Source organism: Pseudophryne corroboree, chromosome 4 (assembly GCF_028390025.1).
Source record: "Pseudophryne corroboree isolate aPseCor3 chromosome 4, aPseCor3.hap2, whole genome shotgun sequence".
Classification (NCBI taxonomy): Eukaryota; Metazoa; Chordata; class Amphibia; order Anura; family Myobatrachidae; genus Pseudophryne; species Pseudophryne corroboree.
Window position 1 is genome coordinate 801,228,857 of NC_086447.1, and position 26,666 is coordinate 801,255,522.

Sequence of the window (26,666 nt, forward strand, 5' to 3'; positions counted from 1 at the left end):
GCATATAAGTACATACAGGCCCATGCCTGCCCTATTTTTCCCAGTGTGTTTTTAAATATTTTAGATCATCTTAAATCATAACAATGCCGTATGTCTTTCTCATGTATTCCTGACTTGTTACTATCCCCAACGCAGCTGCTGGAGACTTGCTCCCTCCATGATTTGTGTTCCCTGCTTTTAGAAATGTTCTTTTTAAATATATTTTGTGTAGTAGTACATTTAGCGGGCGATGTAAGAATAATCACAAAAGAACGGCAAATTTCCACAATCATTGTGTCTAACTGGCAATCAGTCCGTCAGAACGTATTAATGAAATCTTGCCTGGACAGCTCCTCAGGTGAATTGCTGCCCTGGCAAAGTCTTTACTTTCAGGTTCTGGATCCGTCAGATAATATGGCTGATTCTGAGTCAGATGCAGAAGCGTCCATGGATGCATTTTTTGCAGAAGCTGTGTCTTGGGATGTGTGGTGAGGTAAATGGATTAGGAGGCACTGACTAGCACCAGAGCCAGATTTACCCTAGAGATGAGCGCCTGAAATTTTTCGGGTTTTGTGTTTTGGTTTTGGGTTCGGTTCCGCGGCCGTGTTTTGGGTTCGACCGCGTTTTGGCAAAACCTCACCGAATTTTTTTTGTCGGATTCGGGTGTGTTTTGGATTCGGGTGTTTTTTTCAAAAAACCCTAAAAAACAGCTTAAATCATAGAATTTGGGGGTCATTTTGATCCCAAAGTATTATTAACCTCAAAAACCATAATTTCCACTCATTTTCAGTCTATTCTGAACACCTCACACCTCACAATATTATTTTTAGTCCTAAAATTTGCACCGAGGTCGCTGTGTGAGTAAGATAAGCGACCCTAGTGGCCGACACAAACACCGGGCCCATCTAGGAGTGGCACTGCAAAGTCACGCAGGATGTCCCTTCCAAAAAACCCTCCCCAAACAGCACATGACGCAAAAAAAAAAAGAGGCGCAATGAGGTAGCTGTGTGAGTAAGATTAGCGACCCTAGTGGCCGACACAAACACCGGGCCCATCTAGGAGTGGCACTGCAGTGTCACGCAGGATGTCCCTTCCAAAAAACCCTCCCTAAACAGCACATGACGCAAAGAAAAAAAGAGGCGCAATGAGGTAGCTGACTGTGTGAGTAAGATAAGCGACCCTAGTGGCCGACACAAACACCGGGCCCATCTAGGAGTGTCACTGCAGTGTCACGCAGGATGTCCCTTCCAAAAAACCCTCCCCAAACAGCACATGACGCAAAGAAAAAAAGAGGCGCAATGAGGTAGCTGACTGTGTGAGTAAGATAAGCGACCCTAGTGGCCGACACAAACACCGGGCCCATCTAGGAGTGGCACTGCAGTGTCACGCAGGATGTCCCTTCCAAAAAACCCTCCCCAAACAGCACATGACGCAAAGAAAAAAAGAGGCGCAATGAGGTAGCTGACTGTGTGAGTAAGATTAGCGACCCTAGTGGCCGACACAAACACCGGGCCCATCTAGGAGTGGCACTGCAGTGTCACGCAGGATGGCCCTTCCAAAAAACCCTCTCCAAACAGCACATGACGCAAAGAAAAAAAGAGGCGCAATGAGGTAGCTGACTGTGTGAGTAAGATAAGCGACCCTAGTGGCCGACACAAACACCGGGCCCATCTAGGAGTGGCACTGCAGTGTCACGCAGGATGTCCCTTCCAAAAAACCCTCCCCAAACAGCACATGACGCAAAGAAAAAAAGAGGCGCAATGAGGTAGCTGTGTGAGTAAGATTAGCGACCCTAGTGGCCGACACAAACACCGGGCCCATCTAGGAGTGGCACTGCAGTGTCACGCAGGATGTCCCTTCCAAAAAACCCTCCCCAAACAGCACATGACGCAAAGAAAAAAAGAGGCGCAATGAGGTAGCTGTGTGAGTAAGATTAGCGACCCTAGTGGCCGACACAAACACCGGGCCCATCTAGGAGTGGCACTGCAGTGTCACGCAGGATGTCCCTTCCAAAAAACCCTCCCCAAACAGCACATGATGCAAAGAAAAAAAGAGGCGCAATGAGGTAGCTGTGTGAGTAAGATTAGCGACCCTAGTGGCCGACACAAACACCGGGCCCATCTAGGAGTGGCACTGCAGTGTCACGCAGGATGGCCCTTCCAAAAAACCCTCCCCAAACAGCACATGACGCAAAGAAAAATAAAAGAAAAAAGAGGTGCAAGATGGAATTGTCCTTGGGCCCTCCCACCCACCCTTATGTTGTATAAACAGGACATGCACACTTTAACCAACCCATCATTTCAGTGACAGGGTCTGCCACACGACTGTGACTGATATGACGGGTTGGTTTGGACCCCCCCCAAAAAAGAAGCAATTAATCTCTCCTTGCACAAACTGGCTCTACAGAGGCAAGATGTCCACCTCATCATCATCCTCCGATATATCACCGTGTACATCCCCCTCCTCACAGATTATCAATTCGTCCCCACTGGAATCCACCATCTCAGCTCCCTGTGTACTTTGTGGAGGCAATTGCTGCTGGTCAATGTCTCCGCGGAGGAATTGATTATAATTCATTTTAATGAACATCATCTTCTCCACATTTTCTGGATGTAACCTCGTACGCCGATTGCTGACAAAGTGAGCGGCGGCACTAAACACTCTTTCGGAGTACACACTTGTGGGAGGGCAACTTAGGTAGAATAAAGCCAGTTTGTGCAAGGGCCTCCAAATTGCCTCTTTTTCCTGCCAGTATAAGTACGGACTGTGTGACGTGCCTACTTGGATGCGGTCACTCATATAATCCTCCACCATTCTTTCAATGTTGAGAGAATCATATGCAGTGACAGTAGACGACATGTCCATAATCGTTGTCAGGTCCTTCAGTCCGGACCAGATGTCAGCATCAGCAGTCGCTCCAGACTGCCCTGCATCACCGCCAGCGGGTGGGCTCGGAATTCTGAGCCTTTTCCTCGCACCCCCAGTTGCGGGAGAATGTGAAGGAGGAGATGTTGACAGGTCGCGTTCCGCTTGACTTGACAATTTTCTCACCAGCAGGTCTTTCAACCCCAGCAGACTTGTGTCTGCCGGAAAGAGAGATCCAAGGTAGGCTTTAAATCTAGGATCGAGCACGGTGGCCAAAATGTAGTGCTCTGATTTCAACAGATTGACCACCCGTGAATCCTTGTTAAGCGAATTAAGGGCTCCATCCACAAGTCCCACATGCCTAGCGGAATCGCTCCGTGTTAGCTCCTCCTTCAATGTCTCCAGCTTCTTCTGCAAAAGCCTGATGAGGGGAATGACCTGACTCAGGCTGGCAGTGTCTGAACTGACTTCAAGTGTGGCAAGTTCAAAGGGCATCAGAACCTTGCACAACGTTGAAATCATTCTCCACTGCGCTTGAGACAGGTGCATTCCACCTCCTATATCGTGCTCAATTGTATAGGCTTGAATGGCCTTTTGCTGCTCCTCCAACCTCTGAAGCATATAGAGGGTTGAATTCCACCTCGTTACCACTTCTTGCTTCAGATGATGGCAGGGCAGGTTCAGGCGTTTTTGGTGGTGCTCCAGTCTTCTGTACGTGGTGCCTGTACGCCGAAAGTGTCCCGCAATTCTTCTGGCCACCGACAGCATCTCTTGCACGCCCCTGTCGTTTTTTAAAAAATTCTGCACCACCAAATTCAAGGTATGTGCAAAACATGGGACGTGCTGGAATTTGCCCATATTTAATGCACACACAATATTGCTGGCGTTGTCCGATGCCACAAATCCACAGGAGAGTCCAATTGGGGTAAGCCATTCCGCGATGATCTTCCTCAGTTGCCGTAAGAGGTTTTCAGCTGTGTGCGTATTCTGGAAAGCGGTGATACAAAGCGTAGCCTGCCTAGGAAAGAGTTGGCGTTTGCGAGATGCTGCTACTGGTGCCGCCGCTGCTGTTCTTGCGGCGGGAGTCCATACATCTACCCAGTGGGCTGTCACAGTCATATAGTCCTGACCCTGCCCTGCTCCACTTGTCCACATGTCCGTGGTTAAGTGGACATTGGGTCCAGCTGCATTTTTTAGGACACTGGTGAGTCTTTTTCTGAGGTCCGTGTACATTTTCGGTATCGCCTGCCTAGAGAAGTGGAACCTAGATGGTATTTGGTAACGGGGGCACACTGCCTCAATAAATTGTCTAGTTCCCTGTGAACTAACGGCGGATACGGACGCACGTCTAACACCAACATAGTTGTCAAGGCCTCAGTTATCCGCTTTGCAGCAGGATGACTGCTGTGATATTTCATCTTCCTCGCAAAGGACTGTTGAACAGTCAATTGCTTACTGGAAGTAGTACAAGTGGGCTTACGACTTCCCCTCTGGGATGACCATCGACTCCCAGCAGCAACAACAGCAGCGCCAGCAGCAGTAGGCGTTACACGCAAGGATGCATCGGAGGAATCCCAGGCAGGAGAGGACTCGTCAGAATTGCCAGTGACATGGCCTGCAGGACTATTGGCATTCCTGGGGAAGGAGGAAATTGACACTGAGGGAGTTGGTGGGGTGGTTTGCGTGAGCTTGGTTACAAGAGGAAGGGATTTACTGGTCAGTGGACTGCTTCCGCTGTGACCCAAAGTTTTTGAACTTGTCACTGACTTATTATGAATGCGCTGCAGGTGACGTATAAAGGAGGATGTTCCGAGGTGGTTAACGTCCTTACCCCTACTTATTACAGCTTGACAAAGGGAACACACGGCTTGACACCTGTTGTCCGCATTTCTGTTGAAATAGTTCCACACCGAAGAGCTGATTTTTTTGGTATTTTCACCAGGCATGTCAACGGCCATATTCCTCCCACGGACAACAGGTGTCTCCCCGGGTGCCTGACTTAAACAAACCACCTCACCATCAGAATCCTCCTGGTCAATTTCCTCCCCAGCGCCAGCAACACCCATATCCTCCTCATCCTGGTGTACTTCAACACTGACATCTTCAATCTGACTATCAGGAACTGGACTGCGGGTGCTCCTTCCAGCACTTGCAGGGGGCGTGCAAATGGTGGAAGGCGCATGCTCTTCACGTCCAGTGTTGGGAAGGTCAGGCATCGCAACCGACACAATTGGACTCTCCTTGTGGATTTGGGATTTCGAAGAACGCACAGTTCTTTGCGGTGCTTTTGCCAGCTTGAGTCTTTTCAGTTTTCTAGCGAGAGGCTGAGTGCTTCCATCCTCATGTGAAGCTGAACCACTAGCCATGAACATAGGCCAGGGCCTCAGCCGTTCCTTGCCACTCCGTGTGGTAAATGGCATATTGGCAAGTTTACGCTTCTCCTCCGACAATTTTATTTTAGGTTTTGGAGTCCTTTTTTTACTGATATTTGGTGTTTTGGATTTGACATGCTCTGTACTATGACATTGGGCATCGGCCTTGGCAGACGACGTTGCTGGCATTTCATCGTCTCGGCCATGACTAGTGGCAGCAGCTTCAGCACGAGGTGGAAGTGGATCTTGATCTTTCCCTAATTTTGGAACCTCAACATTTTTGTTCTCCATATTTTAATAGGCACAACTAAAAGGCACCTCAGGTAAACAATGGAGATGGATGGATACTAGTATACAATTATGAATGGACTGCCGAGTGCCGACACAGAGGTAGCTACAGCCGTGGACTACCGTACTGTACTGTGTCTGCTGCTAATATAGACTGGATGATAATGAGATGTAGTATGTATAAAGAAGAAAGAAAAAAAAACCACGGGTAGGTGGTATACAATTATGGATGGACTGCCAAGTGCCGACACAGAGGTAGCTACAGCCGTGGACTACCGTACTGTACTGTGTCTGCTGCTAATATAGACTGGATGATAATGAGATGTAGTATGTATAAAGAAGAAAGAAAAAAAAAACACGGGTAGGTGGTATACAATTATGGATGGACTGCCGAGTGCCGACACAGAGGTAGCTACAGCCGTGGACTACCGTACTGTACTGTGTCTGCTGCTAATATAGACTGGATGATAATGAGATGTAGTATGTATAAAGAAGAAAGAAAAAAAAACCACGGGTAGGTGGTATACAATTATGGATGGACTGCCGAGTGCCGACACAGAGGTAGCTACAGCCGTGGACTACCGTACTGTACGGTGTCTGCTGCTAATATAGACTGGATGATAATGAGATGTAGTATGTATGTATAAAGAAGAAAGAAAAAAAAAACACGGGTAGGTGGTATACAATTATGGATGGACTGCCGAGTGCCGACACAGAGGTAGCTACAGCCGTGGACTACCGTACTGTACTGTGTCTGCTGCTAATATAGACTGGTTGATAATGAGATGTAGTATGTATAAAGAAGAAAGAAAAAAAAACCACGGGTAGGTGGTATACAATTATGGATGGACTGCCAAGTGCCGACACAGAGGTAGCTACAGCCGTGGACTACCGTACTGTACTGTGTCTGCTGCTAATATAGACTGGATGATAATGAGATGTAGTATGTATAAAGAAGAAAAAAAAAACCACGGGTAGGTGGTATTTAATTATGGATGGACTGCCGAGTGCCGACACAGAGGTAGCTACAGCCGTGGACTACCGTACTGTACTGTGTCTGCTGCTAATATAGACTGGATGATAATGAGATGTAGTATGTATGTATAAAGAAGAAAGAAAAAAAAACCACGGGTAGGTGGTATACAATTATGGATGGACTGCCGAGTGCCGACACAGAGGTAGCTACAGCCGTGGACTACCGTACTGTACTGTGTCTGCTGCTAATATAGACTGGTTGATAATGAGATGTAGTATGTATAAAGAAGAAAGAAAAAAAAACCACGGGTAGGTGGTATACAATTATGGATGGACTGCCGAGTGCCGACACAGAGGTAGCTACAGCCGTGGACTACCGTACTGTACTGTGTCTGCTGCTAATATAGACTGGATGATAATGAGATGTAGTATGTATGTATAAAGAAGAAAGAAAAAAAAACCACGGGTAGGTGGTATACAATTATGGATGGACTGCCGAGTGCCGACACAGAGGTAGCTACAGCCGTGGACTACCGTACTGTACTGTGTCTGCTGCTAATATAAACTGGTTGATAATGAGATGTAGTATGTATAAAGAAGAAAGAAAAAAAACCACGGGTAGGTGGTATACAATTATGGATGGACTGCCAAGTGCCGACACAGAGGTAGCTACAGCCGTGGACTACCGTACTGTACTGTGTCTGCTGCTAATATAGACTGGATGATAATGAGATGTAGTATGTATGTATAAAGAAGAAAGAAAAAAAAACCACGGGTAGGTGGTATACAATTATGGATGGACTGCCGAGTGCCGACACAGAGGTAGCTACAGCCGTGGACTACCATACTGTACTGTGTCTGCTGCTAATATAGACTGGATGATAATGAGATGTAGTATGTATAAAGAAGAAAGAAAAAAAAACCACGGGTAGGTGGTATACAATTATGGATGGACTGCCGAGTGCCGACACAGAGGTAGCTACAGCCGTGGACTACCATACTGTACTGTGTCTGCTGCTAATATAGACTGGATGATAATGAGATGTAGTATGTATAAAGAAGAAAGAAAAAAAAACCACGGGTAGGTGGTATACAATTATGGATGGACTGCCGAGTGCCGACACAGAGGTAGCTACAGCCGTGGACTACCGTACTGTACTGTGTCTGCTGCTAATATAGACTGGTTGATAATGAGATGTAGTATGTATGTATAAAGAAGAAAGAAAAAAAAACCACGGGTAGGTGGTGTACAATTATGGACGGACTGCCGAGTGCCGACACAGAGGTAGCTACAGCCGTGGACTACCGTACTGTACTGTGTCTGCTGCTAATATAGACTGGATGATAATGAGATGTAGTATGTATAAAGAAGAAAAAAAAAAACCACGGGTAGGTGGTATACAATTATGGATGGACTGCCGAGTGCCGACACAGAGGTAGCTACAGCCGTGGACTACCGTACTGTACTGTGTCTGCTGCTAATATAGACTGGATGATAATGAGATGTAGTATGTATAAAGAAGAAAGAAAAAAAAACCACGGGTAGGTGGTATACAATTATGGATGGACTGCCGAGTGCCGACACAGAGGTAGCTACAGCCGTGAACTACCGTACTGTGTCTGCTGCGACTGGATGATAAATAATAATATAAAAAATATATATATATCACTACTGCAGCCGGACAGGTATATATTATATAATGACGGACCTGCTGGACACTGTCTGTCAGCAGAATGAGTTTTTTATAGAATTAAAAAAAAAACACCACACAAGTCACACGACGAGTGTTTAACTTTTTCAGGCAATCACAATATAGTATACTATACTGGTGGTCAGTGTGGTCAGGTCACTGATCAGTCACACTGGCAGTGGCACTCCTGCCTGCAGCAAAAGTGTGCACTGTTTAATTTTAATAATATGTATGTACTCCTGGCTCCTGCTATAACCTATAACTGCTCCCCAGTCTCCCCCACAATTAAGCTGTGTGAGCACAGTCAGATATTATACATAGATGATGCAGCACACTGGGCTGAGCACAGATATGGTATGTGACTGAGTCACTGTGTATCGTTTTTTTCAGGCAGAGAACGGATTATATTAAATAAAACTGCACTGGTGGTCACTGGTCAGTGGTCAGTCACTAGTAAACTCTGCACTCTCTAGTACTCCTAAACTCCAGTAAATCAAGTGTCTCTGTCTCAATCTCACTCTCTCTCTTCTAATCTAAATGGAGAGGACGCCAGCCACGTCCTCTCCCTATCAATCTCAATGCACGTGTGAAAATGGCGGCGACGCGCGGTTCCTTATATAGAATCCGAGTCTCGCGATAGAATCCGAGCCTCGCGAGAATCCGACAGCGTCATGATGACGTTCGGGCGCGCTCGGGTTAACCGAGCAAGGCGGGAAGATCCGAGTCGCTCGGACCCGTGTAAAAAAACATGAAGTTCGGGCGGGTTCGGATTCCGAGGAACCGAACCCGCTCATCTCTAATTTACACACAATATATGAGCCAAAGGGTTCATGTGGGCATTATACACAGGTGTAGCAGTATATACATGTGGGCATCATACGCAAGTGCAGCAGTATATACATGTGGGCATTATACACAGGTGTAGCAGTATATACATGTGGGCATCATACGCAAGTGCAGCAGTATATACATGTGGGCATTATACACAGGTGCAGCAGTATATCTGCTGGAAATTTGGTGAGTTTTGATCAGAGATAGGTAGGCAGGGGAGGCACTGCCTCACCTGTCATAGACTTTTACTCCACAGTTTTTATTATAACAATTATTAGGTTAATACAAAGAAAATATTTGTAATATATTCTTTGTATTTTTCATATGCCTAATGTAGTCAAAACACTGGCTCTGCCTCACCTGCCTCACCCCACTGCACGCCACTGCTGCAAAGCCTTTAACTGGTGTAGTTCTGTGTGTCAGAACGTGCAAGGACTGAGATGCCCACTGTTGGCATCCATACACGCTTCTTTAGATGCCACCATCAGTCGCACCATCATAACCGGCCCCTGCCCTAGGGCAGGTGCAGTCTCTTCCTCTGAGTGTGGATTCCTATGCGAGTACCTGCACACAACCAATTTCAAGCCAGCGCCACGCCTCTGGCACTAACATAACATGGACCATCTCTGTGCATCTTTTTAGTCCCCCGTCACCTTCCAGGAATGCCTCTCACATTAGTACTACCAGGTGCCCAAATCTGTACTGTATCTCTATACATACAAAAAGTGCTTTATTCAGATTTGTACGTAAATCCAGTGGTACAAACTGAGGTTTTGGGAACTGTGCATGTGCAGAACGGTTCCGGCTTGATTGCTTGCAATCCCCAATCAGGCCTGTGGGGCATGTTAGGAGGGCAGCGGGCTTGTGCCACAAGTAAAAAGGACATTAGGCCCGGTCACTTTATGTTCCACATGGTAATGAGTAAGGGGTACTACTACTGTGTGGGCATAATGTGTAAGGGGCACTACTGTGTGGCATAATGTGTATAAGTGGTTCTACTGTGTGGCATTATGTGTATAAGGGGGACTACTGTGCAATGTAATGTGAATAACACACTACTGTGTGGTGTAATTTGAAGAACGAACACTACTGTGCGTGTGATATGAATAAGGGAGACTACTGTCTGGTGTAATGTGACTATGGGAGACTACTGTGCGGTGTAATGTGAATAACGGACACTAATGTGCGGTGTAATGTGAATAACGCACACTACTCTGCGGTGTAATGTGAATAACAGACACTACTGTGCATGCTAATGGGAATAACTGGGACTACTGTGTGGTGTAATGTGAATAAGGGGGACTACTGTGCGGTGTAATGTGAATAACGGACACTACTGTGCGGTGTAATGTGAATAAGGGGGACTACTGTGCGGTGTAATGTGAATAACTGGGACTACTGTGCGCTGTAATGTGAATAAGGGGGACTACTGTGCAGTGTAATGTGAATAAGGGGGACTACTGTGCGGTGTAATGTGAATAACGGACACTACTGTGCGGTGTAATGTAAATAAGGGGGACTACTGTGCGGTGTAATGTGAATAATGGACACTACTGTGCAGTTGTAAAGTGAATAATGGGGACTACTGTACGGTTGTAAAGTGAATGAGAGAACTACTTTTTAGTGTAATGTTAATAAAGGACACTACTGTGTGATACAACATGAATAACGGACACTGTTGTGCAGTGTAATGTGAATAACGGACACTACTTTGTGGTGTAATGTGAATTGGTACTTTTGCATGGCCACATCCCTTCCCCATAATGCCATGCTATCCCTGTTTTAAATAATGTGGGGGGAGGGACACCAATGATCTTTCTGGCACAGGTTACCAAATTGTTTGTTAAGGCTCTAACAGTATATATATGTATCTATACAGGGGCGGATTGGGATGGAAAACAAGCCTGGGAAATTTATGGAAGCAGCCCTAATGGGAGTGTGGTCTGATGAGGGGGTGGAATCTGTTGAGGGGGTGGGGTCAACCTCATAGGACTTGATTGTACGCAATTGCGGCCTTCCTTGCGTCTTTTACTGCAGTTGCGTCTGAGACCAGGGGCAGATTAGGAGCTAAAAGTGGCCCTGTAAATTTTGTAGGGTTGTTGGGGGATAAGCTGGGAAGACATCATTCTAATGTGTACCCAGCCTTACTTGTGGGGTAGATGCTAGAACAAAGTGGGCTAAAGGACTTCTGGCATCAGGGGGAGGAGCGAGGCCGGCGGGATAGTTCTTTCACTATCCGAACCACCAACTGCTCCCTTTAGTAACCTGAAGCGGAGTGAGGCACCGAGCCCTAAGCGTGGCGAGCAAAGCGAGGCTGCAAGGGTACATTTTGGGTACGCTGTTCAGCCCTTGCAGTGGATGCCACACCCATCCAGTAGCAGTGGATGCCACACCCATCCAGTAGCTTGCCAAGGCCCTGCTGACATCAGAGGTACTTTCCCTAACTTGATTTTAGCCATAACCTTACTTGTGGGCTCTGGGCTGGGAACAGGCAAGAGAAGGATGAGGGAGCTATTCAGCCGACAGAGACCTCCCTTCACTGCTCAGTACACCTGCTCTCCTTTGGGCTTAGCCCCTGAATTCAGTCACAGTTTGTGGCTTTCCCAGCAAGAAGTCCCCTCTAATAGTCACATGGCTCCTCTCCGCAGTCTTCTTATGCAGTGTATGCTCACTACTCATCTTTGTGAGTAGCACCGCGGCTGTGCTATGGTGCTCCCTAACCTGCTGACCCCAGAACGCCTCATGGTTTATCATTGATCAGCCACCCTTGGAGTATGTGTTGTGGGCCGGCCCTCAGTATATGACGACACTGTGCAAGCAGTGCTGCCGCTGCCACGTCAAATAATGCATGGCCGACTGTAAAGTACCCAATGTGGGATGAAAATGTTGTCAAGGTTGTGCACCTGCACCTTGCATGATGTGGGGAGACAGAAGCAAAAGTACAATAGCTCCAGGGTGACTTTATATCCAGAACATATCCGTTTCACAGAAGTTATACAGACACACCATCCTATTAGAAAGAACAATCTACTGCTTATTGTTGAACTTTCTCCAGGTCTACATGTAAGTGGTCAGGAGAGTGGAAGGGCACTATTTCGGGTTGCTGTATGATTGGTAGACAAGTGTAGCTGGGTACACATTATGCTATATGTCATTCATACAGCCAACGGACCATTTATCGTTCTGTCCGTCAACTCCTGTGAACACCCGATGTGTTTGTGAATGACGTGATGTTGTTCACAGACATATCACGTCATATGTGCATCATGGCAGATACCGATATATCTCGCAGATATACTGTTACATCTGCCTATGTATAATGGCTACTGACCGACTGACCAATATGCCGGCCGCAGGAGTGTCGAGAATGACACCCCCACCGATTCCTGTGGTCATGTTGGATTGGTAAGTGTATATGCACATATCGTTTGTGGAGAACACTTACCAAATCGATGGATCAGTCGGCCCATGGGCATTGTACCCTGGGCAGTGGCACATGTCACACCACCCTGGATACGGCCATGTACAGTGGTAATATCCCCTCAGCAGCTTTACAAACCAAACCAAAAATAAGTGAAATTAGTGTTTGTGCGGTGTGTGTTTATCTTGGCTTGTGTATGATGAGTAGTGTGGTGCAGTGAGTCTTGAGTACATAAATACCATCACGTCTTACACAGCAGTGCTGTGTCTGTAAGTCTGAGACTGCAATAGGTCATGCCACGTCCTTTTCTGGCTAGCCCCTCCAGTGGATGCCACACCCATCCAATAGCTTGCCAAGGCCCTTCATTGCTTTGAAATAATAAAAGTATATAGGTGATAATGTTGATTATCTTACAGGAATGAAAGCTATACCTTACACACACTTAGAATACACTTTACCATGGAGCCGCTGCGGCCGCTAAACTTAGTACACACGCTACGTACTTTATACACTGTTTGCGTACGGAGTCCCGTATCACTGTACGGACATTGCGTACAAACGCCGCGCTGGGGGTACAAAGTACACACCGCGCGCGCACACCCAGAGATACACTTTAACCCTTTACAGTAATGCAATGCAATGATAAAATACTTTAAACCTTAGCAGTAATGTAATGCAATGGTAAAACACTTTAAACCTTAGCAGGGCAATGAGGACACGACACCAATTGTGATTTTACCGCTGGGTTCCGACACCACAGTGGATTATTGCTGAAAGGAGGTTTACAATACAAATAATACACTACAATATAACAGAGTAAATGGGTACAGTCAATGTACATACGTGAGTTTATTCGCGTGCGCTTCCCGGTCCGGTCCTCCGTCATCTAATAGATAATGTTGTGAGTCTTGTGCCAGGCCAGGCTGCAGCAGGCTTTATTTATACAATTCTTCCAAAAGCAATACAATGGATACTGTAATCCCTTTGTCCATTGGACACAGGAATGCACTTTTACAGTACAGGAGAGGTCATAGGTCGATTTGAAAAGGTAGGCGATGTCTTTCCCAACTGCTCTTGTGGGTGGTCTCCTCTAGATTCCCGCCGCATACATAATATACAGTAAATACAGTTTATATCTATATTCTTAAAAATTCAAATCAAGGAAAACACAGCGCTGTTTCTAACAAACCATAGGGATACAGTCCAAGCTTCCTCCACGTTATGAATAACACTTTGCCACATCAATGTAGATAAAAAGCATTTTTCCTTTATTCCAAAACATCCATAAAAAGTCTCTATTTGGCGGACACAGGTTAATCTCAGCAGGAGCGCGGTGCAAGAGTGGGTATTAGATTAAACATTGGAGCTCACCAGACCCTCAGGGCGCAGTTCGTATTTGCGGTGCCGTTTAAAGCAGGGTTTGCTCACCCGCTGTTGTTTTCCAGCCTCCGCTAGCCGTCCCTTGGTCACGGACCCTCCAGGCGCTGCAGCCGCCTCCACACGAGGTGCCTCGAGAAAGACCCGCAGAGGGTAGAAACGCGTCGGAAGCGCAAGGTGAACCTGGTATGAAATAAGTGTGGAGCAGGGAGCGTCTAGCGGGGGAGAGCAGAGGAGTGTGGAGGCGGCTGCAGCGCCTGGAGGGTCCGTGACCAAGGGACGGCTAGCGGAGGCTGGAAAACAACAGCGGGTGAGCAAACCCTGCTTTAAACGGCACCGCAAATACGAACTGCGCCCTGAGGGTCTGGTGAGCTCCAATGTTTAATCTAATACCCACTCTTGCACCGCGCTCCTGCTGAGATTGACCTGTGTCCGCCAAATAGAGACTTTTTATGGATGTTTTGGAATAAAGGAAAAATGCTTTTTATCTACATTGATGTGGCAAAGTGTTATTCATAACGTGGAGGAAGCTTGGACTGTATCCCTATGGTTTGTTAGAAACAGCGCTGTGTTTTCCTTGATTTGAATTTTTATTGATATATGACTGTTTGGGCAGTGGGAGCTGAACTGCCACTAATTAAGGAAACAGCTGCAGTGATTTGGAAGCGCCCCATACGGAGGACAATAACGTGTGATTTTATATCTATATTCTGCTTCTGCACATAACTACCTGCAGGAACATGCGATCTTCCGCAGACCAACACCGGAATGTTACCCTTAAAATACCCTACAGCTGGATACCAAACACCACCTTATAACCTTAGTCTGTCCCCTCTTATCCTGTAAAGGTGAATCCCTTTGTTCTGGAATCATTTAAACTGTTGTTACTTTCTGGTGTGGTGCATGGGGACTATGTGTACATTGTGCACTATTTGGATTAAATATGTAATGTGTTTTGATTAGAGATGAGCGCCTGAAATTTTTCGGGTTTTGTGTTTTGGTTTTGGGTTCGGTTCCGCGGCCGTGTTTTGGGTTCGAACGTGTTTTGGCAAAACCTCACCGAATTATTTTTGTCGGATTCGGGTGTGTTTTGGATTCGGGTGTTTTTTTCCAAAAACACTAAAAAACAGCTTAAATCATAGAATTTGGGGGTCATTTTGATCCCAAAGTATTATTAACCTCAAAAACCATAATTTACACTCATTTTCAGTCTATTCTGAATACCTCACACCTCACAATATTATTTTTAGTCCTAAAATTTGCACCGAGGTCGCTGTGTGAGTAAGATAAGCGACCCTAGTGGCCGACACAAACACCGGGCCCATCTAGGAGTGGCACTGCAGTGTCACGCAGGATGTCCCTTCCAAAAAACCCTCCCCAAACAGCACATGACGCAAAGAAAAAAAGAGGCGCAATGAGGTAGCTGTGTGAGTAAGATTAGCGACCCTAGTGGCCGACACAAACACCGGGCCCATCTAGGAGTGGCACTGCAGTGTCACGCAGGATGTCCCTTCCAAAAAACCCTCCCCAAACAGCACATGACGCAAAGAAAAAAAGAGGCGCAATGAGGTAGCTGACTGTGTGAGTAAGATTAGCGACCCTAGTGGCCGACACAAACACCGGGCACATCTAGGAGTGGCACTGCAGTGTCACGCAGGATGTCCCTTCCAAAAAACCCTCCCCAATCAGCACATGATGCAAAGAAAAAGAAAAGAAAAAAGAGGTGCAAGATGGAATTATCCTTGGGCCCTCCCACCCACCCTTATGTTGTATAAACAAAACAGGACATGCACACTTTAACCAACCCATCATTTCAGTGACAGGGTCTGCCACACGACTGTGACTGATATGACGGGTTGGTTTGGACCCCCCCCAAAAAAGAAGCAATTAATCTCTCCTTGCACAAACTGGCTCTACAGAGGCAAGATGTCCACCTCATCTTCACCCTCCGATATATCACCGTGTACATCCCCCTCCTCACAGATTATCAATTCGTCCCCACTGGAATCCACCATCTCAGCTCCCTGTGTACTTTGTGGAGGCAATTGCTGCTGGTCAATGTCTCCGCGGAGGAATTGATTATAATTCATTTTAATGAACATCATCTTCTCCACATTTTCTGGATGTAACCTCGTACGCCGATTGCTGACAAGGTGAGCGGCGGCACTAAACACTCTTTCGGAGTACACACTTGTGGGAGGGCAACTTAGGTAGAATAAAGCCAGTTTGTGCAAGGGCCTCCAAATTGCCTCTTTTTCCTGCCAGTATAAGTACGGACTGTGTGACGTGCCTACTTGGATGCGGTCACTCATATAATCCTCCACCATTCTATCAATGTTGAGAGAATCATATGCAGTGACAGTAGACGACATGTCCGTAATCGTTGTCAGGTCCTTCAGTCCGGACCAGATGTCAGCATCAGCAGTCGCTCCAGACTGCCCTGCATCACCGCCAGCGGGTGGGCTCGGAATTCTGAGCCTTTTCCTCGCACCCCCAGTTGCGGGAGAATGTGAAGGAGGAGATGTTGACAGGTCGCGTTCCGCTTGACTTGACAATTTTGTCACCAGCAGGTCTTTCAACCCCAGCAGACCTGTGTCTGCCGGAAAGAGAGATCCAAGGTAGGCTTTAAATCTAGGATCGAGCACGGTGGCCAAAATGTAGTGCTCTGATTTCAACAGATTGACCACCCGTGAATCCTTGTTAAGCGAATTAAGGGCTGCATCCACAAGTCCCACATGCCTAGCGGAATCGCTCCGTGTTAGCTCCTTCTTCAATGCCTCCAGCTTCTTCTGCAAAAGCCTGATGAGGGGAATGACCTGACTCAGGCTGGCAGTGTCTGAACTGACTTCACGTGTGGCAAGTTCAAAGGGCATCAGAACCTTGCACAACGTTGAAATCATTCTCCACTGCACTTGAGACAGGTGCATTCCATCTCCTATATCGTGCTCAATTGTATAGGCTTGAATGGCCTTTTGCTGCTCCTCCAACCTCTGAAGCATATAGAGGGTTGAATTCCACCTCGTTACCACTTCTTGCTTCAGATGATGGCAGGGCAGGTTCAGTAGTTTTTGGTGGTGCTCCAGTCTTCTGTACGTGGTGCCTGTACGCCGAAAGTGTCCCGCAATTTTTCTGGCCACCGACAGCATCTCTTGCACGCCCCTGTCGTTTTTTAAAAAATTCTGCACCACCAAATTCAAGGTATGTGCAAAACATGGGACGTGCTGGAATTTGCCCATATTTAATGCACACACAATATTGCTGGCGTTGTCCGATGCCACAAATCCACAGGAGAGTCCAATTGGGGTAAGCCATTCCGCGATGATCTTCCTCAGTTGCCGTAAGAGGTTTTCAGCTGTGTGCGTATTCTGGAAAGCGGTGATACAAAGCGTAGCCTGCCTAGGAAAGAGTTGGCGTTTGCGAGATGCTGCTACTGGTGCCGCCGCTGCTGTTCTTGCGGCGGGAGTCCATACATCTACCCAATGGGCTGTCACAGTCATATAGTCCTGACCCTGCCCTGCTCCACTTGTCCACATGTCCGTGGTTAAGTGGACATTGGGTACAACTGCATTTTTTAGGACACTGGTGAGTCTTTTTCTGACGTCCGTGTACATTCTCGGTATCGCCTGCCTAGAGAAGTGGAACCTAGATGGTATTTGGTAACGGGGGCACACTGCCTCAATAAATTGTCTAGTTCCCTGTGAACTAACGGCGGATACCGGACGCACGTCTAACACCAACATAGTTGTCAAGGACTCAGTTATCCGCTTTGCAGTAGGATGACTGCTGTGATATTTCATCTTCCTCGCAAAGGACTGTTGAACAGTCAATTGCTTACTGGAAGTAGTACAAGTGGGCTTACGACTTCCCCTCTGGGATGACCATCGACTCCCAGCGGCAACAACAGCAGCGCCAGCAGCAGTAGGCGTTACACGCAAGGATGCATCGGAGGAATCCCAGGCAGGAGAGGACTCGTCAGAGTTGCCAGTGACATGGCCTGCAGGACTATTGGCATTCCTGGGGAAGGAGGAAATTGACACTGAGGGAGTTGGTGGGGTGGTTTGCGTGAGCTTGGTTACATGAGGAAGGGATTTACTGGTCAGTGGACTGCTTCCGCTGTCACCCAAAGTTTTTGAACTTGTCACTGACTTATTATGAATGCGCTGCAGGTGACGTATAAGGGAGGATGTTCCGAGGTGGTTAACGTCCTTACCCCTACTTATTACAGCTTGACAAAGGGAACACACGGCTTGACACCTGTTGTCCGCATTTCTGGTGAAATACCTCCACACCGAAGAGCTGATTTTTTTGGTATTTTCACCTGGCATGTCAACGGCCATATTCCTCCCACGGACAACAGGTGTCTCCCCGGGTGCCTGACTTAAACAAACCACCTCACCATCAGAATCCTTCTGGTCAATTTCCTCCCCAGCGCCAGCAACACCCATATCTTCCTCATCCTGGTGTACTTCAACACTGACATCTTCAATCTGACTATCAGGAACTGGACTGCGGGTGCTCCTTCCAGCACTTGCAGGGGGCATGCAAATAGTGGAAGGCGCATGCTCTTCACGTCCAGTGTTGGGAAGGTCAGGCATCGCAACCGACACAATTGGACTCTCCTTGTGGATTTGGGATTTCAAAGAACGCACAGTTCTTTGCGGTGCTTTTGCCAGCTTGAGTCTTTTCAGTTTTCTAGCGAGAGGCTGAGTGCTTCCATCCTCATGTGAAGCTGAACCACTAGCCATGAACATAGGCCAGGGCCTCAGCCGTTCCTTGCCACTCCGTGTGGTAAATGGCATATTGGCAAGTTTACGCTTCTCCTCCGACAATTTTATTTTAGGTTTTGGAGTCCTTTTTTTTCTGATATTTGGTGTTTTGGATTTGACATGCTCTGTACTATGACATTGGGCATCGGCCTTGGCAGACGACGTTGCTGGCATTTCATCGTCTCGGCCATGACTAGTGGCAGCAGCTTCAGCACGAGGTGGAAGTGGATCTTGATCTTTCCCTAATTTTGGAACCTCAACTTTTTTGTTCTCCATATTTTATAGGCAGAACTAAAAGGCACCTCAGGTAAACAATGGAGATGGATGGATTGGATACTAGTATACAATTATGGACGGACTGCCACGGTTAGGTGGTATAAAAAAACCACGGTTAGGTGGTATATATTGTAATACAATTATGGATGGACGGACTGCCTGCCGAGTGCCGACACAGAGGTAGCCACAGCCGTGAACTACCGCACTGTACACTGGTTGATAAAGAGATAGTAGTATACTCGTAACAACTAGTATGACTGACTATGACGGTATAAAGAATGAAAAAAAAACCACGGTTAGGTGGTATATATTGTAATACAATTATGGATGGACGGACTGCCTGCCGAGTTCCGACACAGAGGTAGCCACAGCCGTGAACTACCGCACTGTACACTGGTTGATAAAGAGATAGTAGTATACTCGTAACAACTAGTATGACACTATGACGGTATAAAGAATGAAAAAAAAACCACGGTTAGGTGGTATATATTATAATACAATTATGGATGGACGGACTGCCTGCCGACTGCCGACACAGAGGTAGCCACAGCCGTGAACTACCGCACTGTACACTGGTTGATAAAGAGATAGTAGTATACTCGTAACAACTAGTATGACACTATGACGGTATAAAGAATGAAAAAAAAACCACGGTTAGGTGGTATATATTATAATACAATTATGGATGGACGGACTGCCTGCCGAGTGCCGACACAGAGGTAGCCACAGCCGTGAACTACCGCACTGTACACTGGTTGATAAAGAGATAGTAGTATACTCGTAACAACTAGTATGACTGACTATGACGGTATAAAGAATGAAAAAAAAACCACGGTTAGGTGGTATATATTATAATACAATTATGGATGGACGGACTGCCTGCCGACTGCCGACACAGAGGTAGCCACAGCCGTGAACTACCGCACTGTACACTGGTTGATAAAGAGATAGTAGTATACTCGTAACAACTAGTATGACACTATGACGGTATAAAGAATGAAAAAAAAACCACGGTTAGGTGGTATATATTATAATACAATTAAGGATGGACGGACTGCCTGCCGACTGCCGACACAGAGGTAGCCACAGCCGTGAACTACCGCACTGTACACTGGTTGATAAAGAGATAGTAGTATACTCGTAACAACTAGTATGACACTATGACGGTATAAAGAATGAAAAAAAAACCACGGTTAGGTGGTATATATTATAATAATACAATTATGGATGGACGGACTGCCTGCCGACTGCCGACACAGAGGTAGCCACAGCCGTGAACTACCGCACTGTACACTGGTTGATAAAGAGATAGTAGTATACTCGTAACAACTAGTATGACTATGACGACGGTATAAAGAAAGAAAAAAAAATACCACGGTTAGGTGGTATATAATTATACAATTATGGATGGACGGACTGCCTGCCGAGTGCCGACTGCCGACACAGAGGTAGCCACAGCCGTGAACTACCGCACTGTACTGTGTCTGCTGCTAATATAGACTGGTTGATAAAGAGATAGTATACAACAATATACTACTATACTGGTGGTCAGGCACTGGTCACCACTAGTCACACTGGCAGTGGCACTCCTGCAGCAAAAGTGTGCACTGTTTAATTTTAAATTAATATAATATTATGTACTCCTGGCTCCTGCTATAACAACCTGCAGTGCTCCCCAGTCTCCCCCACAATTATTATAAGCTTTTATACATTGATGTGCAGCACACTGGGCTGAGCTGAGTGCACACAGACTGAGTCACACTGTGTGACTGCTGTGTATCGTTTTTTTCAGGCAGAGAACGGATATAGCAGAGAACGGATATATTAAATAAAAGTTAACTTAACAACAACTGCACTGGTCACTGTGGTAAACTCTGTCTGCACAATCTCTCTCTCTCTCTCTCTCTTCTAATCTATTCTAATGGAGAGGACGCCAGCCACGTCCTCTCCCTATCAATCTCAATGCACGTGTGAAAATGGCGGCGACGCGCGGCTCCTTATATAGAATCCGAATCTCGCGAGAATCCGACAGCGTCATGATGACGTTCGGGCGCGCTCGGGTTAACCGAGCAAGGCGGGAAGATCCGAGTCGCTCGGACCCGTGAAAAAAAAAGTGAAGTTCGTGCGGGTTCGGATTCAAAGAAACCGAACCCGCTCATCTCTAGTTTTGATAGCTCTCAATGCGTTCACAAACTCTACCGTAAATACCCATACCACGCGCTGATGCGCACGACCGCGGGAGCGACCATACGCAAATTGCGAATATGTGCACGCACAGCAGAACAAGTACACGCGCGGAGGCCATCTGTGTGTTGTTTGTACGTGATGTGTGTACTGCAATATTTTTCGACTTTGACATAGGATATACTCTGCAGCCCAATCCAAGGGGGAGAGTGCCAATACCTCTTGAAGTGTTGCGTAGTTTCCAAATTGAAAATATAGAAATGAAAGTTAGGAAAATGCAACAAAAAGATACGACTTTGGGGGTAATTAAGATCTGTTCGCTAGGCTGCATTTTCTCACAGCCTGTGATCAGGTCCAAACTGCGCATGCGTATGCACCGCAATGTGCAGGCGCGTTGCATGGGTACAAAGCGGATCGCTGCTCAGCGTTGGGTTCATGCGACGGATCCATTCGCACGGGTGATCACAAGGAGATTGACAGGAGGAGGGCGTTTCTGGGTGGCAACTGACCATTTTCAGGGAGGGGTTGGAAAAACGCAGGCGTGTCCATTAGAGATGAGCGGGTTCGGTTTCTCTGAATCCGAACCCGCCAGAACTTCATGTTTTTTTTCACGGGTCCGAGCGACTCGGATCTTCCCGCCTTGCTCGGTTAACCCGAGCGCGCCCGAACGTCATCATGACGCTGTCGGATTCTCGCGAGGCTCGGATTCTATCGCGAGACTCGGATTCTATATAAGGAGCCGCGCGTCGCCGCCATTTTCACACGTGCATTGAGATTGATAGGGAGAGGACGTGGCTGGCGTCCTCTCCGTTTAGAATAGATTAGAGAGACACTTGATTTACTAATTTTGGGGAGCATTAGGAGTACTCAGTACAGTGCAGAGTTTTGCTGATAGTGACCACCAGTTTTATTTATAATCCGTTCTCTGCCTGAAAAAAGCGATACACAGCACACAGTGACTCAGTCACATACCATATCTGTGTGCACTGCTCAGGCTCAGGCCAGTGTGCTGCATCATCTATTATCTATATATAATATTATATATATCTGTCTGACTGCTCAGCTCACACAGCTTATAATTGTGGGGGAGACTGGGGAGCACTACTGCAGTGCCAGTTATAGGTTATAGCAGGAGCCAGGAGTACATAATATATTATATAGTGAGTGACCACCAGACACACAGTGCAGTTTATTTAATATATCCGTTCTCTGCCTGAAAAAAGCGATACACACAGTGACTCAGTCAGTCACATACCATATCTGTGTGCACTGCTCAGGCTCAGGCCAGTGTGCTGCATCATCTATATAATATTATATATCTGTCTGACTGCTCAGCTCACACAGCTTATAATTGTGGGGGAGACTGGGGAGCACTACTGCAGTGCCAGTTATAGGTTATAGCAGGAGCCAGGAGTACATAATATTATATTAAAATTAAACAGTGCACACTTTTGCTGCAGGAGTGCCACTGCCAGTGTGACTAGTGACCAGTGACCTGACCACCAGTATATATAATATTAGTAGTATACTATCTCTTTATCAACCAGTCTATATTAGCAGCAGACACAGTACAGTGCGGTAGTTCACGGCTGTGGCTACCTCTGTGTCGGCACTCGGCAGCCCGTCCATAATTGTATATACCACCTAACCGTGGTTTTTTTTTCTTTCTTTATACATACATACTAGTTACGAGTATACTATCTCTTTATCAACCAGTCTATATATTAGCAGCAGACACAGTACAGTGCGGTAGTTCACGGCTGTGGCTACCTCTGTGTCGGCACTCGGCAGCCCGTCCATAATTGTATATACCACCTAACCGTGTTTTTTTTTTCTTTCTTTATACATACATACTAGTTACGAGTATACTATCTCTTTATCAACCAGTCTATATATTAGCAGCAGACACAGTACAGTGCGGTAGTTCACGGCTGTGGCTACCTCTGTGTCGGCACTCGGCAGCCCGTCCATAATTGTATATACCACCTAACCGTGGTTTTTTTTTCTTTCTTTATACATACATACTAGTTACGAGTATACTATCTCTTTATCAACCAGTCTATATATTAGCAGCAGACACAGTACAGTGCGGTAGTTCACGGCTGTGGCTACCTCTGTGTCGGCACTCGGCAGCCCGTCCATAATTGTATATACCACCTAACCGTGGTTTTTTTTTCTTTCTTTATACATACATACTAGTTACGAGTATACTATCTCTTTATCAACCAGTCTATATATTAGCAGCAGACACAGTACAGTGCGGTAGTTCACGGCTGTGGCTACCTCTGTGTCGGCACTCGGCAGCCCGTCCATAATTGTATATACCACCTAACCGTGTTTTTTTTTTCTTTCTTTATACATACATACTAGTTACGAGTATACTATCTCTTTATCAACCAGTCTATATATTAGCAGCAGACACAGTACAGTGCGGTAGTTCACGGCTGTGGCTACCTCTGTGTCGGCACTCGGCAGCCCGTCCATAATTGTATATACCACCTAACCGTGGTTTTTTTTTCTTTCTTTATACATACATACTAGTTACGAGTATACTATCTCTTTATCAACCAGTCTATATATTAGCAGCAGACACAGTACAGTGCGGTAGTTCACGGCTGTGGCTACCTCTGTGTCGGCACTCGGCAGCCCGTCCATAATTGTATATACCACCTAACCGTGGTTTTTTTTTCTTTCTTTATACATACATACTAGTTACGAGTATACTATCTCTTTATCAACCAGTCTATATATTAGCAGCAGACACAGTACAGTGCGGTAGTTCACGGCTGTGGCTACCTCTGTGTCGGCACTCGGCAGCCCGTCCATAATTGTATACTAGTATCCAATCCATCCATCTCCATTGTTTACCTGAGGTGCCTTTTAGTTGTGCCTATTAAAATATGGAGAACAAAAATGTTGAGGTTCCAAAATTAGGGAAAGATCAAGATCCACTTCCACCTCGTGCTGAAGCTGCTGCCACTAGTCATGGCCGAGACGATGAAATGCCAGCAACGTCGTCTGCCAAGGCCGATGCCCAATGTCATAGTACAGAGCATGTCAAATCCAAAACACCAAATATCAGTAAAAAAAGGACTCCAAAACCTAAAATAAAATTGTCGGAGGAGAAGCGTAAATTTGCCAATATGCCATTTACCACACGGAGTGGCAAGGAACGGCTGAGGCCCTGGCCTATGTTCATGGCTAGTGGTTCAGCTTCACATGAGGATGGAAGCACTCAGCCTCTCGCTAGAAAAATGAAAAGACTCAAGCTGGCAAAAGCAGCACAGCAAAGAACTGTGCATTCTTCGAAATCCCAAATCCACAAGGAGAGTCCAATTGTGTCGGTTGCGATGCCTGACCTTCCCAACACTGGACGTGAAGAGCATGCGCCTTCCACCATTTGCACGCCCCCTGCAAGTGCTGGAAGGAGCACCCGCAGTCCAGTTCCTGATAGTCAGATTGAAGATGTCAGTGTTGAAGTACACCAGGATGAGGAGGATATGGGTGTTGCTGGCGCTGGGGAGGAAATTGACCAGGAGGATTCTGATGGTGAGGTGGTTTGTTTAAGTCAGGCACCCGGGGAGACACCTGTTGTCCGTGGGAGGAATATGGCCGTTGACATGCCAGGTGAAAATACCAAAAAAATCAGCTCTTCGGTGTGGAGGTATTTCACCAGAAATGCGGACAACAGGTGTCAAGCCGTGTGTTCCCTTTGTCAAGCTGTAATAAGTAGGGGTAAGGACGTTAACCACCTCGGAACATCCTCCCTTATACGTCACCTGCAGCGCATTCATAATAAGTCAGTGACAAGTTCAAAAACTTTGGGTGACAGCGGAAGCAGTCCACTGACCAGTAAATCCCTTCCTCTTGTAACCAAGCTCACGCAAACCACCCCACCAACTCCCTCAGTGTCAATTTCCTCCTTCCCCAGGAATGCCAATAGTCCGGCAGGCCATGTCACTGGCAATTCTGACGAGTCCTCTCCTGCCTGGGATTCCTCCGATGCATCCTTGCGTGTAACGCCTACTGCTGCTGGCGCTGCTGTTGTTGCCGCTGGGAGTCGATGGTCATCCCAGAGGGGAAGTCGTAAGCCCACTTGTACTACTTCCAGTAAGCAATTGACTGTTCAACAGTCCTTTGCGAGGAAGATGAAATATCACAGCAGTCATCCTACTGCAAAGCGGATAACTGAGTCCTTGACAACTATGTTGGTGTTAGACGTGCGTCCGGTATCCGCCGTTAGTTCACAGGGAACTAGACAATTTATTGAGGCAGTGTGCCCCCGTTACCAAATACCATCTAGGTTCCACTTCTCTAGGCAGGCGATACCGAGAATGTACACGGACGTCAGAAAAAGACTCACCAGTGTCCTAAAAAATGCAGTTGTACCCAATGTCCACTTAACCACGGACATGTGGACAAGTGGAGCAGGGCAGGGTCAGGACTATATGACTGTGACAGCCCACTGGGTAGATGTATGGACTCCCGCCGCAAGAACAGCAGCGGCGGCACCAGTAGCAGCATCTCGCAAACGCCAACTCTTTCCTAGGCAGGCTACGCTTTGTATCACCGCTTTCCAGAATACGCACACAGCTGAAAACCTCTTACGGCAACTGAGGAAGATCATCGCGGAATGGCTTACCCCAATTGGACTCTCCTGTGGATTTGTGGCATCGGACAACGCCAGCAATATTGTGTGTGCATTAAATATGGGCAAATTCCAGCACGTCCCATGTTTTGCACATACCTTGAATTTGGTGGTGCAGAATTTTTTTAAAAACGACAGGGGCGTGCAAGAGATGCTGTCGGTGGCCAGAAAAATTGCGGGACACTTTCGGCGTACAGGCACCACGTACAGAAGACTGGAGCACCACCAAAAACTACTGAACCTGCCCTGCCATCATCTGAAGCAAGAAGTGGTAACGAGGTGGAATTCAACCCTCTATATGCTTCAGAGGTTGGAGGAGCAGCAAAAGGCCATTCAAGCCTATACAATTGAGCACGATATAGTAGGTGGAATGCACCTGTCTCAAGTGCAGTGGAGAATGATTTCAACGTTGTGCAAGGTTCTGATGCCCTTTGAACTTGCCACACGTGAAGTCAGTTCAGACACTGCCAGCCTGAGTCAGGTCATTCCCCTCATCAGGCTTTTGCAGAAGAAGCTGGAGGCATTGAAGAAGGAGCTAACACGGAGCGATTCCGCTAGGCATGTGGGACTTGTGGATGCAGCCCTTAATTCGCTTAACAAGGATTCACGGGTGGTCAATCTGTTGAAATCAGAGCACTACATTTTGGCCACCGTGCTCGATCCTAGATTTAAAGCCTACCTTGGATCTCTCTTTCCGGCAGACACAGGTCTGCTGGGGTTGAAAGACCTGCTGGTGACAAAATTGTCAAGTCAAGCGGAACGCGACCTGTCAACATCTCCTCCTTCACATTCTCCCGCAACTGGGGGTGCGAGGAAAAGGCTCAGAATTCCGAGCCCACCCGCTGGCGGTGATGCAGGGCAGTCTGGAGCGACTGCTGATGCTGACATCTGGTCCGGACTGAAGGACCTGACAACGATTACGGACATGTCGTCTACTGTCACTGCATATGATTCTCTCAACATTGATAGAATGGTGGAGGATTATATGAGTGA